General features: G+C 38.2%; 1 protein-coding gene and 1 long non-coding RNA gene across 2 annotated transcripts in view; both read right to left on the bottom strand.

Annotated features, from left to right (window-relative positions):
* The window catches only part of LOC131682309 (uncharacterized), a 64456-nt gene that overhangs the window by 8753 nt on the left and 42297 nt on the right, over positions 1 to 13406 (bottom strand). The window lies entirely within an intron of this gene.
* On the bottom strand, positions 9937 to 10820 carry LOC131682318 (uncharacterized). Its single transcript, XR_009304066.1, has 3 exons — positions 10589 to 10820; positions 10375 to 10495; positions 9937 to 10277 (listed from the first exon to the last, which is right to left on the bottom strand). It is a non-coding gene; the product is annotated as an uncharacterized LOC131682318 (long non-coding RNA).

Genomic DNA, 13406 nt, shown 5'->3' with positions numbered 1-13406 from the left:
ATCACTGGACCGAGAAGGCTTCTTTATGGGATGCCAGATGTAGCAAAGAATGGTGCAGAGAGACAGTCCTTAATGCTGATTTTGAGTTACCTTCCATCGAGGTAGGAATAGGAACGAAACCAGTGCTGAAGTTGTCCATGAATACCGAGTTTGTCCAGCTTCGCTATTGTGATATCATGATTGATTTTGTCGAAGGCCAGAGAATCTGTCAGCGAATCAATCGAGTACATATGATGTGAACGAGAACAAGTTGTCAATCGTTTAGGCATAAAACCGTGTTGGTCGTCTGCAATGTATTGTTTGCAGTGAAAGGAATTAGGGTCTAAAACGAATAGCTCGAATAGTTTGGGTACAGCGTTTAACCACGAGATTTCCCGATAATTATCAATGTTCGATTTGTTTCCTTTTTTATAAACTGAAAACATGCGCGCTACTTTTCAGCAGGAAGAGAATATTCCAGTAGTAAACGATAGAACGAAGACTCGTCGAGGAACTTGGAATTTGCTGCAAGAATGGCAGCATTATCGACGCAAATTCAATTGATGGCAAATTTCACTGATAGGCACACTCGTTCGGAGCTCGTCCACCGGTCATCGTTGAATACTCGGGCTTTTATATCATGGCGAAAGTGCGATAAGCACACCGCCACCTGATATCTTATGGCTGTTGAGGGCGTTGCGGTCACAGCGGTAGACATCGAATGTTGAACCAAACACCTGGCGAGACAGAGTACGGTTTTCGTGCCACGTCTCGGTCAAGACGATAACGTCATAACAGCAGCCCGTGATCGCGAGCAAATAGCTGTCCGTTGATGAATTTGAGCCACCAACATTCTGGTAGTAAACCTAAATATTGTTGGAGAACTGATCAGGTTCAACAGAGAGCGAAGTTATGTTGCTGTTTTGACCGTGAAGGAAGATCCTTTCGTCAATCCCACGAACAGTACCGGAACTGCTCTTGGTCGATTTTAGTGGGAGATTCGAGGCATCCTGAATCAACTGCGTTGCATCCCAGAATATGACGATCGTCGTCGGTGAGAGAAATGGTTGACATCTGGTCACAAGATGTCGTAGCAAAAGGCAAATTACCGGAAGCGAAGAATTCATCAGCGCTTTAAGTGTTCGGATCAGAAGTACACTTTGCCATTTGTGGCGGGTTAGAAGACCCTTTCACCCGTCCCACACACAGAACCAGGACGACTGATGATCGCTGGCTGCAATTGCTAGACTGTGGCGGGGGATCGAAGGCTTCCATAGTACCAACTGCGCTGGGTCCCAGTTTGCGATCAGTATCGACACTCTTTCACAATGGCGGTGTAGCTTGGTATAGTGGCATTGCCAATCGTTGCGGAGTCCCCTGTACGGTCGTTGATGGCCGAGTTGAATTAGCGGAATACATGCTGCTTCTGGAAGCAGAGGAAAATCAGTCGGTGGGCACCAAATGTTCTGGGTACGGCTATCCTCAAATTCCCTGTACAGAATGCCTTGCGGCCATGTACTAAATTAAGAGCTGATGCGTGGTGTTTTGGATGAACTCCGACTTTGAACGATGTAAAGTTCAAAGCACTTACACAAATTCCTTTTTTCACCAGAGGAATAACTCCCATCAGAGCTAAGAATTGTGTCACGGTATTTTGGGTGAACTCTTATTTTGAAGGATGTGAAGATCAAAGTGTTAAGTCAGTGCCTTTTTTACAAGCGCAATAATCTTTATCTCGTCGTTATAGTTTAGTCATTCTTTGGATATATCGTCTTTTGAATAACAATGGGTAGAAGGCGGGAAATATACAACTAGAGCAACGGCGTAGAAGGTGGAACCGTAACAACTTTGCTATTTTCGACTAGCTGAGGTGTTCGAGAGGTGCCAGAATTTGGCCAGACTGGAGTAGCTGTAGAAACCTTTGTTGGTTATTTTTGGATAACTCAGTTCAGCACACATTTTCCCAGCGATAGCACTGACATCAATCCCAAGTGAAGAAACGGTGTCACGAAACGAGGATTCAGCTTGACACATTCATTGCACATCCAAAATAAATTTGGGTTTTCCGTGCGAATTCTCAAGAACGGCTTTTTGAGTTGTTTCCCGCAAGGAACATTGCAAGCTGACGTCATCTGAGTAAAAATGTTCGAAAAAATGACAGTTCAATGCTTGTTTGCATGGTGTTAGAATTTAAAAGCAATTCGAACCAAGTGTCTTGTACTGGGTAGAATCGAATAAGTCCAAGTAAACAAGCTCTATCAACTGACAGAAAAATGAGGTTATACATTTCTATGCAATGTTCTATTGCATATGCATATGTCTTAGCGCAGTGATCCGTAATCTAAAACTGGATGTCTGCTGCCAGATGGCGCGAAAGTGCAATGATGATGTTTTCATTTTCATCTGTCAAAACGTCAAAAGTAAATTTTGAATTTCATATGCTCAAAAAGTATTATAATTAAATATTATTTCTTCTAATGAAAAGTTTGACGAAGAAAATGTTTCCCACTTTGAAAAATACATTAAAGGTAAATTTCACAGTACAAAAACAAACATGAAATACTTTAAAACTTTACAATATCAACGTTAAAAATTAAATTCTTAGTCGATTAATGCGGCAAACAACCATTAAACCTCACAAATCACGTCAAAATTTAAAAAATAATCGGAGCCCTCAACACCTAAGACAAGACATGACAATAGAGGGCAAGGGTGGCAATAATCGGTTTTTTTCCTCATCGCTAAAAATGAGGCTCACTTACTGATGGACTTCACGCCCATCACTGAGCGATAGAAAATAACGATAGTAGAGGGATAGAATTAATACATCGCTCACGCATCGCTTGTCGTGCCATCAGTAGATGAGTTGTAAATGTATGGCTCAGTGATAGAAAGATGAGCGATGTTATAAGATACTATTTTTGAGCATCTGATGTAGATCTGATTCTCATAATGATGGAATTTTATGAGAATGAGATGTATGTACAATGGATGACGAAAAGAGAAGGGAAATAGATGTTTACCGCCATTTTCAAATTCAAGATGGCGACTTCCAGTTACGCAAAATCGCCAACAATCCTATTAATATGAATATTTTTGGAATGGGGTTGATGAGTACACGACGGAAATCGAAGTTTGGTGTCGTTTTGAAATTCAAGATGGCGACTTCCGGTTACGCTAAATCCTCTATAATCCCATCAATATGGGTATTTTTGGAATGCGGTTGATGAGTACACGACGGAAATCGATGTTTGGTGTCGTTTTGAAATTCAAGATGGCGACTTCCGGTTACGCTAAATCCTCTATAATCCCATCAATATGGGTATTTTTGGAATGGGGTTGATGAGTACACGACGGAAATCGATGTTTTGTGTCGTTTTGAAATTCAAGATGGCGACTTCCGGTTGCGTAAAATCGTCAACAACCCCATCAATATGGGTATTTTAGGAATGCGGTTGATGAGTACACGACGGAAATCGATGTTTAGTGGCCATTTTGAAATTCAAGATGGCGACTTCCGGTTACGTAAAATCGTCAACAACCCCATCAATATGGGTATTTTTGGAATGGGGTTGATGAGTACACGACGGAAATCGATGTTTGGTGTCGTTTTGAAATTCAAGATGGCGACTTCCGGTTGCGTAAAATCGTCAACAACCCCATCAATATGGGTATTTTTGGAATGCGGTTGATGAGTACACGACGGAAATCGATGATTAGTGGCCATTTTGAAATTCAAGATGGTGACTTCCGGTTACGTAAAATCGTCAACAACCCCATCAATATGGGTATTTTTGGAATGGGGTTGATGAGTACACGACGGAAATCGATGTTTGGTGTCGTTTTGAGATTCAAGATGGCGATTTCCGGTTGCGTAAAATCGTCAACAACCCCATCAATATGGGTATTTTTGGAATGGGGTTGATGAGTACACGACGGAAATCAATGGTTAGTGTCGTTTTGAAATTCAAGATGGCGACTTCCGGTTACGTAAAATCGTCAACAACCCCATCAATATGGGTATTTTTGGAATGGGGTTGATGAGTACACGACGGATATCGATGTTTGGTGTCGTTTTGAAATTCAAGATGGCGACTTCCGGTTACGCAAAATCCTCTATAACTTCATCAATATTGGTATTTTTGGAATGCGGTTGATGAGTACACGACGGAAATCGATGTTTGGTGTCGTTTTGAAATTCAAGATGGCGACATCCGGTTACGTGAAATCGTCAACAACCCCATCAACATGGGTATTTTTGGAATGCGGTTGATGAGAACACGACGCAAATCGATGTTTTGTGTCGTTTTGAAATTCAAAATGGCGACTTCCGGTTTTGCAACCTAAGATTCGGATTTATTTTGAAATTCAAGATGCAGTGAAGGCCCGATTTTATCAGCCCCAAATTTTGTCTACCTCCGGTTTTATCAGCGTTCTGACCCGATTGTCAGCCTTATACAGTGTTGGGTGAAACATGTGTAACAAATACCGAACTTTATTAGATCGCGTCAGTTAACTTAATCGTTCTTGAACCGAACCGAAGCAAAGTAAAGCTGCACAATTGGTGCTTCAGAGTTCTAATTTGATTCCATATCGTTATATGGGCAAAAAATTCGTTAACGACGGCACACTGAAAAAAATTATGCGAAGTGCATTTTTTCTTTGGACAAAACAAGTGTAACTTTTCCTTTCCGTTTGGGTTTTTTTGTGAAATAGTACAAAAATATACGGAAAAGATTATGTTTCACAACAAAAAGTTTTAAACAAATGTTATTCTGCCATCATGACGCTAATAACACATACAATTCCTTAAAAACTACAAATAGTTATAATATTAATTATAATTATAGTTATGACATTAAAGTACATGTTTGCACATGTTTTACCCAACACTGTATAGAAAAAATTATGAGCTCTAAGAGCCTAACTAGATTAAATTCAAGTAAACCTTTTTCTGAATCTTTCTTTTCTTGTTTTAAAGATGCAAAATATGCAAAAATAAAAAGATCATTTTTTTAAATTTTGCACTGGAATACCCCCTTTAGAGAAATGTATACCAAATAATCAGAATAGGTTATATGGTTAATGAAAAGGATAGAAAAAATGTGTCCCAATTTGTCCAATACAGGTAATTTTCGATATCGGGGTATGTTACCCTCGATATAGCGTCACTCGATATAACGTACTTATTTTATAATTTATTTTTCAGGTCCCAATTTCTCATCAATTACGCATGTATTCCATATTTTAAGAATTCAATATGTTACACACAATCTTAAAACGTATTAATTTGGCTTCTAATGAGCATGTTCGCAATTGGTTACTTCAGTGAAAGCTAAAAGAGCGATTTTTTCCAATTTCATTTGCGTATGATCGTAATTTATTAAAACCAACCACGTATCTCAATAAATAATACAAGATCAGTAAGTTCTAACTGAAAACTCAAATGAATAATATCAGATACAATCGCTTCCTGAATCTCCCGAATTCGGTTTTTCGGACTACAGAATCTTTTTATCATTCTCAACATTTGGGTCATCAAATTACTTCAACCACATGATCTACGAATCATATTGAAAGTAATGCGGACACATTTAACTCCGATTTCGGATATTCCTGAATTCAGTTCGCTGGACTCATGATTGTTTTGTCTGTTTTGCATTGATTTTGCCATGATGTGACGCATGAAATGACGTACCCTAGGAATCCAGCGATTTTTATCAAAATTTTACTGCTGGTTTTTGAAACTCCTGAATCTGGTTACTAGAATCGAAAAGTGTTTTCGAATCCTATTATGTGCCACATCAAATTAATAAGCGTGAGAGATCATAATTTTAGTTACTGTGTACGTTTTACGACCGGTTTGGGGTATTTAAGAAACCGGTTAGCGGACTGAAATATATTTTCAAAATTTCTTGAATCGTGGATACAAGTGGATCTTTATAGTCCATTCTAATGATATAAGTTCATGTATTGCTTTTACTTGATGAGGTGCAAGCGGTGGGAATATTAAGAAACACTTTACAAACCCAGACATAATAATAATGACTAATGATTTAATTATTAGGAAATGAGTCAAAATAAGAAAATTTTCAATAAAGATTAACTTATAACTGGGGGTGGGCGTAGCGTAGTTGGTAAATCGATTGTCTTGTAAGCAGCGCACCTGGGTTCGATTCTCGACTCCGCACATAGGGTTAGAAATTTCTAATATGAGAATGTTCAAACCCGAAGAAGCGAATGACCTTAAGGTTAAAATCTCTATAATCAAAATAAAAAAAAATATTGTAAGTAAGAAAAGTAATTGTGACATCTTTTTCATGGAACCACTATAATATTCTTAAGAGAAAAGCTGTTTCACACTGCTAGGTGGGTAAGATTTTCAAAATTAGTTACTCGTTATCAAAATTCTACAAAATAAAGTACCATAGATAACAATTCTGTGAGAATTTTGCATGCTTCGATATAACGTACAATTTTTAAACCGAGATGTATATCGAAGTTTAACTGTGTCCCCATTTCGTCGGTCTAAAATAAACACAGCGGCTGATAAAACAAGTATTCGCTGTAGTGACTCTTAATGCTCAACATTTTTGGAATGGAGTCAATGAGTGTACGACAGAAATCGCTGTCTGGCGCCATTTTGAAATTCAAGATTGCGGTTTTGCTTAAATCATATTCTTTATTTATTTCCTTTTAGTTCCTTGTCTCATAATTATTTCTTATTACTCTATTCTTAAGTTTTTTATGCAAAAGAAATTGTTTTAGAGTTGTAGACCATTTTTCTTAACCAGAAGTCGCCATCTTGAATTTCTAAACGACACCAAACATCGATTTCCGTCGTGTACTCACCAGCCCCATTCCAAAAATACCCATATTGATGGGATTATAGAGGATTTTGCGTAATCGGAAGTCGCCATCTTGAATTTCAAAACGACACCAAACATCGATTTCCGTCGTGTACTCCTCAACCGCATTCCGAAAATACCCATATTGAAGGGGTTGTTGACGATTTTACGTAACCGGAAGTCGCCATCTTGAATTTCAAAACGACACCAAACATCGATTTCCGTCGTGTACTCATCAACCCCATTCCAAAAATACCCATATTGATGGGATTATAGAGGATTTTACGTAACCGGAAGTCGCCATCTTCAATTTCAAAACGACACCAAACTTCGATTTCCGTCGTGTACTCATTAACCCCATTCCAAAAATACCCATATTGATGGGATTATAGAAGATTTAGCGTAACCGGAAGTCGCCATCTTGAATTTCAAAACGACACCAAACATCGATTTCCGTCGTGTACTCATCAACCGCATTCCAAAAATACCCATATTGATGGGATTATAGAGGATTTTACGTAACCGGAAGTCGCCATCTTCAATTTCAAAACGACACCAAACTTCGATTTCCGTCGTCTACTCATCAACCGCATTCCAAAAATACCCATATTGATGGGATTATAAAGGATTTAGCGTAACCGGAAGTCGCCATCTTGAATTTCAAAACGACACCAAACATCGATTTCCGTCGTGTACTCATCAACCGCATTCCAAAAATACCCATATTGATGGGATTATAGAGGATTTTGCGTAACCGGAAGTCGCCATCTTGAATTTCAAAACGACACCAAACATCGATTTCCGTCGTGTACTCATCAACCCCATTCCAAAAATATTCATATTAATAGGATTGTTGGCGATTTTGCGTAACTGGAAGTCGCCATCTTGAATTTGAAAATGGCGGTAAACATCTATTTCCCTTCTCTTTTCGTCATCCATTGTACATACATCTCATTCTCATAAAATTCCATCATTATGAGAATCATATCTACATCAGATGCTCAAAAATAGTATCTTATAACATCGCTCATCTTTCTATCACTGAGCCATACATTTACAACTCATCTACTGATGGCACGACAAGCGATGCCTGTGCGATGTATTAATTCTATCCCTCTATGATCGTTATTTTCTATCGTTCAGTGATGGGCGGGAAGTCCATCAGTAAGTGAGCCTCACTTTAGGGTTGAAGGAATCAGTCGATTATATCTGCTCTTGGAGCTGATCGAAATCGGAAAACGAGCCTCAGTATTGATTTTTTGCCACCCTTGATAGAGGGGGTCGTTTTTGTTCCAATTTTACGTCAGAATGTTCCAGCTCCTGATTGGTTGATTCTGACTTTTTGCACCGTACGCAATGTTACTGCAGGGATAGCTAAATGATGTTTGGCAGTGTTGCTATATTTATAGAAAAATAATGTAATTACTTTTGACAAATAATATTATTATCGTTAAAAGAGTAAAAATGAACAAATTGTCAGAAAATGGTTTCATCAAACCTTACTATACACCCATGACATTGAAAAACAGTGCCCTTTATTAATATAATGGATTCAAGATACAAAATATTGCAGGCATAAAATAAATTAACAAGACTCCATTTTTATTAGGAAAAATAGCAACACTGTTCGGAAGATTTGGGCAGGGTGGAAATCTGCGAAAAGAAGAATGTCGAATAAAAAACAAGAAGCCGATTGCCACGTCTTGTCTTAGCTCAACACAAACAACTAATCGGTAAAAATACACTGTACCAAAAAACCAATACCGAAAGAATTATACCTCATACCTCGTACCATTCTCACTAGAATAAAAAAGCCGCTTTCCATCATATGATTCATAGAATGCAACATTTACCACTTAGTAAAGAAAGTAAAGTAAAGATGGCAGAGAAATTCACATTTAAAATTGCTCGTTCATCCTCCATCGTAGTACAGGTAGAATCGGCTGTTAAAAACATATGCAAAAGAAAAGTTTTATTTAGTTTTTTTTTAAATTTATCTCGTCAGTAACTGACACCAACTTGGGATCAGTTACCCGAGAAAATGCTCATGGGTTCAAATACCACATAGCCCCTTGAAAAGACCTTAAGCATGGTCCGTGCCAAAATTCACAACCATCAAGACACCATAAAATGGTCTCAATAACCCATAAATACACCAACATATAGTATTTTATATGGGATCTATCGGACCATGGTGATGGTATTTTCATGGGTTGAACCAATTTCAAACACCCATGCCAAACCCCATGAGCATGGGTGTGTTATGGGCTTTTCGTTTGCTCGGGTAGCCGTTAATCGAATCTTGTGTCAAAATTTGCACCATTTAGACATACAATCCAAACAGTTCACAGAACCAAACCAATGCAATGTTGGTGCTAGCTGGGACCAAAAGCCAAAATCTTTCGTATACGCCTCTATCGATCTGAATATTTCAGAATGGCAATATCGTGAAAAGGGCACCTATTAGTATAAATGCTACAGCAGCACATTATTTCGCAAACAGTCTTCTCGGTTTAGCTGGAACAGGGAAATGTCATCTGCTTTATTGTATACCATCGAGCGATCGAATGCACGGCACAACAACAAAACTATGAATCAAAAGGGTTGACTGACTTACGCCTCCATGTATGTCTGTGATGGAAGATTCCCACCGGAACCGTAATTGATGGGGAAGCATCGGGAAAATAATTGACCGTTTACTGACAGCACAGCGCGCACGTGGTGAACTGGACTGTCTCGTCGTTCTCCATAACTGACTGGACTGGACTTGGACGCTAATCCAGAGTCGTGCGCACAAAACACGTGGCACGTGGAATAAAAAAAACTCTGGAATCGCACGGTAACATTGTAAACGACCAATTGTCACCATATGCTATCTTGATCGGGTCGTTTCCTGTGAGTCGTTTGGAGTGGAGTGTTCCACGATTTTTTTGCTGTACTTTTAGATTTTTAAATTGAAATCTGTTTTGAAAGCTCATCAGTATCCGAGCATTGATTTCTTAGTCTGCCTACTTAAAATAGAAACATTTAATTGCAAAATGTAAATTGCTTTTAAATATAACAATTTATTTTTACAACTCATAAAGCATCAAAACGATTTTTAATTGATTTTGTACGAAAATGTAAACAGTAACTTGTTTGATACTATCGACCTTATTTGACAGCGATTCGATCGACATAAGGTAGCTTATTTGACAGTTTACCCAGTCCAAGAATTTGATTTAAGATTGGTAAATAAAAGTTGTTTTCCGTTAATCTCATAAAATAGTTTTGCTTCATCAACGTCCGAAACAAATATTTGCGCATGCCAATATCAACTGCATCGGAAAAAACTAAAAACAGCTTAACAGGCTTAATAACCCTATTGATGATGGCTCTCATTAGGCATTCAGTGCCCGGGATGGGGTACGCATTAAACTTTACGATGTGGGCTGGTTTATGATGCACTAGCTGTGTAGAATAAAAAATATAGCTTAGGCGACATAAACTTACAATTTAGCAACAAAATTTTTGAATATTTTTTCTTATATTGTAAGTAAATACATACGCTTGGTGTGCGACTTGCGTGCAAATCAGTAGCGCTTTAGCTCTGTACTATTTAAAAGGGGTGGTTTTCATCATTCCATTGTTATTACGTCTTCTTTGTTTCAAGTTAACTTGCATCTTTTCTGAAATGAAATCTCCATGTCAAAGATTCACCAAAGCACTGCGGCACTGGAACAAACACGTACCGCTGTTTGTTTATGTTTTTTTTTTCGCACCTGTGTATTTCTTCTAGAGCAGCAACAGCCGATTTGAATCTCGCCAACGCCTGCTTTGAACTGTATAGATATAATTATTCGCTACCAGTTGCCGAAATTCTCCGTTTTATTTCATAACCCGATAGAGCTCACCTTTCTAAATATAACAATATGTATGTTCAATCTTCAGAATGATTTTTAAATGATTTTCTAAAAACATGTAAACACGTCCTCGTTTGACGCTATCGCTCTTCCTTGACAGTGAATTTAGCCACAGAGCATTTTTGACAGTTATCCCAGCAAAAGGATAGGGATCAAGGTAGTTCAATGGAAGGTGTGGTCGTAATAATTCATTATTTTTTTTCAAATTATTTTTATTTGTGATTTTGCGCACATAAAAGTGAAAAGAAAGTTCAACTACGCATCCGTAACATATGGCTTAATGACTCAATTGGGTCATACATGGAAGTATAAAATGGTTTCCATCACAGCGGCTAACATCTTTTACAATTAACCTAATAAAAAAGTATGGGTTATGGTGGTCGAATGGAATCATGTTATTTCATTTTCATAAAATAATTATTATTTGTAATTTTATGTACCAAAAAAGGTTCGACTCACATCTTTAACATCTGCTGCATCGGGTAATACCAAAAACAGCGCATGGCTTAATAACTCAATTGTATAATTTCTTAACAATGTGTTGACGTAAACAATCAGAAACTAACATCGCAGTTCGACGTGTCTGTTTCATCCATGTGAACCTAGCATCTTATCTGACATGAACTACGTTTTCATGTCCATAGTAGGGTGATGTGCCTATTATGGCAGTAGAGCCTATTGTGACCCTATTTCGTACCCCTTGGTTTCGAACCAAGCATATGAGATAATGACAATATGGATTTGGCTAAAATAGGTGTGCAAAAAAAGCTCAAGTTATATTCTTTATTTGTTGTGCACATACGTATTCAGAACTATCCACTAAATCCAACTTTTAATTAAAACAAAATCACCTTATTGAAATATCTGCTGATCCGCCTCACTCGCGTAGTGAACCGAAACAGGACGCAACGGCGCTTAGCAAAATAAACACTTTCGAGCCAGCATTTACCGCCTCATATCTCGTTATTCCAGCACAAATATACTAAACATTGCACTGATACATACCTTTATTTTAGCTGGAGAACCTTTTTACGATTATTTCACTTTAAAAGCACTCGTCAAACACTAGAATAGGCCTAGTGTTATAATAGGATAAAACTAAATACGGGGGTTCCTATTGTAGGCATGTTTTGCTGATACACTACCACAATCAAAACCAACTTTTTGCATCCATCATACAGAAAAGAATCACCAGTGCGGCCAAACCAAAACATGAATTTGAAAACATAATGTTATGCAATTTCAGGTATAAGTAATCAATTATTTCAAGTTATTCAACTAATTGTTGATCGCAGATATTTTATTTTCATCTGCACATACAATCTGGATCGGGAGGAAGTAATGTGTGATGTGAACTTTATATTCCAGTTGTTAACTTTCGCATGGTTATTTCCTGCATGCGCAGTTCTGGGCGCTCTTCTATTAACAGCTGATGAGTTTCTTTCGTGTGCGTGATGTTTACGTTTGTTTTGATCGGCTGAAAAAAGCAGAATGATTCATTTTACAAATCACGCGTTGGCGTCCATGATCTGGATACCTAGTTAGAATCGACGCAAATGAAATATGAGGCATTGCGTTTCAACTAGATTGTTTTTCGATGAGGTGGAAATCGGCACACCCATGAGGCGATAATTGGAACGTTCAGGTGGGAATAGATGCACAGAATAGAACATTTATTTTCATTTATGCTGAAAATTGAGACAATTCTGCCAAATAAGCATTATACAGATGTTTAAGAAACAGTACACTGATACTTTATTCTGAAAAAGGTTATAGGTAATATGGCTTCTTTTTAAGTTGTTCAAAAAATAGTGCGACCCTCTCCATAATGGTGCCAAAATAGGCTCATCACCCTACCTGAATATATTAACGTCCAAAACATTACTCCACCAAAACGCAACGTCACTGGCGCCTTCCGGCCCTCACCGCGTATGCTACTTCAACCATAGTTTCCCATTTACCGCCATTTCACAGTTCCGCTTTTGTCAGTCTAAATCTCACTCCAGCCTGCCGACTATTTATAGATCGCTAACAATTAAATTGATACAAACAAAATACAAAAAAAACGAGGGGTTCGATAGATAAACTGGTTACCGGCTTTCCCAAGGTCAAGCGATGTATCGACAGCTGAAAAGATGCCGACAACGCGGAGCTGCGCATCTGAACAAATAGGCATCTCCAGTTCGAACTTGTTATCTAATTCGGTTTGATTGCAACGTAACTCCCGTTTCAATTCTCTTTGAACTCACTGAAACTCGGAACTAAGTTGATTGCTCCACACAGACGAGCTGTCATAGAAGAGTTTCGGAGAGGTGTTGTTAATCAATAATTGATAACGCGATTTTTGTGAATTGAGTCATTAAGCTATTTTCCGATACAACTGACTTTAAAAATAGTCGACCTTTTTGTTCTGTACGTAAAATATTGAATGCAAATTATTTGATGAAATTGACTTAACCTTACATTCGACCACCTATACCATTATCCTTTGGTTTGGTTTTGGTTAGTTATCCTCCAGGGAGAGATATGCGGAGAGCAATGCAGACAAAATGGCAACATTTAATTCCATTGTTAAAAAGCTAGCAGTGCTCCCAAAAAGAGACAGATTAGCTTGGCTGGATCGAGAATTTGACTGTTTCGCTGGCTCAAGGCGTCTTGGCATTTCTCTCCCTAAAGG

The sequence above is a fragment of the Topomyia yanbarensis genome, chromosome 1 (genome assembly GCF_030247195.1).
Source record: "Topomyia yanbarensis strain Yona2022 chromosome 1, ASM3024719v1, whole genome shotgun sequence".
Classification (NCBI taxonomy): Eukaryota; Metazoa; Arthropoda; class Insecta; order Diptera; family Culicidae; genus Topomyia; species Topomyia yanbarensis.
This window is presented reverse-complemented; position numbering and strand designations above follow the sequence as displayed.